The sequence below is a fragment of the Notothenia coriiceps genome, unplaced genomic scaffold (genome assembly GCF_000735185.1).
Source record: "Notothenia coriiceps isolate Sejong01 unplaced genomic scaffold, NC01 NC01_scaffold00029485, whole genome shotgun sequence".
NCBI lineage: Eukaryota > Metazoa > Chordata > Actinopteri > Perciformes > Nototheniidae > Notothenia > Notothenia coriiceps.
Genome location: NW_011362186.1, coordinates 1 through 2567, shown reverse-complemented (window position 1 = coordinate 2567; position 2567 = coordinate 1). Strand labels below are relative to the sequence as shown.

Below are 2567 nucleotides of genomic sequence, written 5' to 3'. Positions count from 1 at the left end.
AGGAACAAAGTGCAGAAGGAAACGTCCATTGAAACTTAGTTTAAATCCACCAAGGGCCTGATTTGGCCCCCGAGCCTTGAGTTTGACACATGTGCCTTAGATGTTGTGTATGTATGGATATTTTCCAACATTATGAATGTTGAAGAGGAGGCTTGAGTATGGGGGGTTTCGACATTGGCTTGTGGGTTTTCAGGTTCAATTAATAGCAGCTTTGCAAGTGTGAAATGTGATTTCTAATTCTATCTGCCAGAATATTAGTACAAATATACATATTTACATGTGGATGGACCACACCTGCCGTAAGTGTATTTTATAACATAAATAATGTGGAGTTTGCTCAAATAGAATGAATAAACCTTGGAAAGATTTTTATAATTCCATATTTGTGAGCACGAAGGAGCCCAGATGTGATCACCATTTAACCCTCTACCACTCTTTGACAACAACACCACTCCACCCTGTGACATGACTAAAGATTCAGAACTGCCATTGAATTCTTCTGTTTTTTAGCAGGAGATTTTTTTCGTGCCATGGCAGACTTTTCCAGTATTAACAGAGAGTGAACATGATTAATTCCCAACAGGGAATGTTCCAAAAATAGAGACTCAGTGTGGTTAAAGCGGGGGAAGTGAAGTGCCCTGGTGCTTAGGGACGATTAGTAACAGGAAGTAACTCATGGAAAATGAAAGTTACACGCAGGAGAAAAATGTGAGTGAATCTTCTAGGCCTATTTATAGAAAAATAAGAAATGTTCTAAATTCAGAATATTTTCACTACTCAACTTAATGCAGTCACTGAATGATATGATTTCCGATTCCGAGGCATCATTATGGATTGTGAAAGCATGGGCCTTATGCAATCATCCAACTTGTTTTTGATAAGATATTTCAAGGCAATATGCCAGGCACATCTTTTGCCAAAAATAAATCAAATCAATAAATTAAATAAATCAACCCAAGGTCTATTATACTGTAGGTCAAGCTGTTTTTTGTGAGGTTTTGTGTTTTGACAAAACATGTACATCTTGAACTAAGCGTTTCTCAGCTTGAAAACAACATCGTCTTATGGTCTTCATCAGGAATTGGAAATGGCTCAGGTGTTGAGAGTTTGACTTGATACACGCATATCATACCAAGGTCAATAATTGGATTCATCTTATCATTAAAAACGTTGTATTTATTACAGGGATTTTTTAAAACATGAAAATATATTATTTATTCCATCTCATTGACTTTTTCCAGAAGCCATCAAAACAAAAATCTGCTAATCATTCCAATGTTCATCTTATGGTTCCTTGGTGCCACTCTGTGGTAGCAGGTAGTTACTACAAAACATTCACTGTAAGCTTTTCAAGCCAATCCCGATCTTTTTGAAGTGTTTTTGCTGTGATATGCACACCAAGGCCAGTGGAAACAAACGATATCACTACCGCATTTATGGATTCTATATAGAATGTATTGCCAGCCAAAAGCGGGAGGTGGCGCCGTGGCTTAATTGGTTAAAGCGCCTGTCTAGTAAACCGGAGATCCTGGGTTCAAATCCCAGCGGTGCCTAATGTATGCGGAAAACAATCATTTACCGAGCAGTATGTAAAGATAATACATTACATTACATGTTAGACGCTTTTATCCAAATCGACTTAAATACTCAATACTGTGGGCAACCCCCACAGGAGCAATTAGGGTGAAGTGTCTTGCCCAGGGACACAACGACATGCTGACTGCAGTGGGGTTTGAACCTGTGCTCCCCGATCCGAACACCAACGCACTATTCCACTGAGCCGAACACCTAATAAAATATGGTGCACATTTGGCAGCTTCAACACAATGCTGAAATGTCAAATTGTGAGAGTCAAAAAGCATTGGTGTTTTAATGCCATTTTCACTTAAAAACGCATGAAAAACTTTTACAAATATTTCTATATAGTAGGGCTGCACGATATATCGTGTCGTGACGATAATCGCGATATGCGCATGCGCGATATTCACATCGCGGGGGCGTGTCACTGAAAAAAGAAAAGAAGAAGCAGGACTTGCGATATTAAGTACGGTAGTCATGTTACAATTATTTTGCTGCTTGCTACAAAAGGAAAACTTGAGCAGCTCTCATGTCAGGGGTACTTGAGTGAGTGACATACAGGCTTTGCATGCGCAGCAAACCACCAATCACAATCAAATCTCCAAAGCAAACGGACCCGGTGATTAAAGGTAAAAACGCTGAATAAAGTAGTTTCATGTGTTTCTCCAGGGCAGTTTGGCGCTGCTAACCGAGCTAGCTCAGCTTGTTGCTCTGATAACTTAAGATCCAGACATCCGTGACTAAAATCCTTCATCCGGTTAAATATAGTTAAAAAAATACCAATTTTATAGCATTAAAGTTCAAGAAAGGATGGTTTGCGGGAAAAAAACGGTCTTTTCTTCAATTCCTGTATGTTTTCATATCGCAATATATATCGCAGGGGGAAATTTTTTTAGTTTTTTCCAATATCGTGCAGCCCTACTATATAGTCTGCGTTGGTAAATGTCATCTACGTTGCACATTTCCTGCTGAAATACATGCATACCAAG

General features: G+C 39.0%; 1 non-coding gene across 1 annotated transcript; it reads left to right on the top strand.

The window, feature by feature from the left end:
* Positions 1 to 1479: 1479 nt before the first annotated feature.
* trnat-agu (transfer RNA threonine (anticodon AGU)) lies at positions 1480 to 1553 on the top strand. The gene has a single exon. It is a non-coding gene; the product is annotated as a tRNA-Thr (tRNA).
* Positions 1554 to 2567: the final 1014 nt, after the last annotated feature.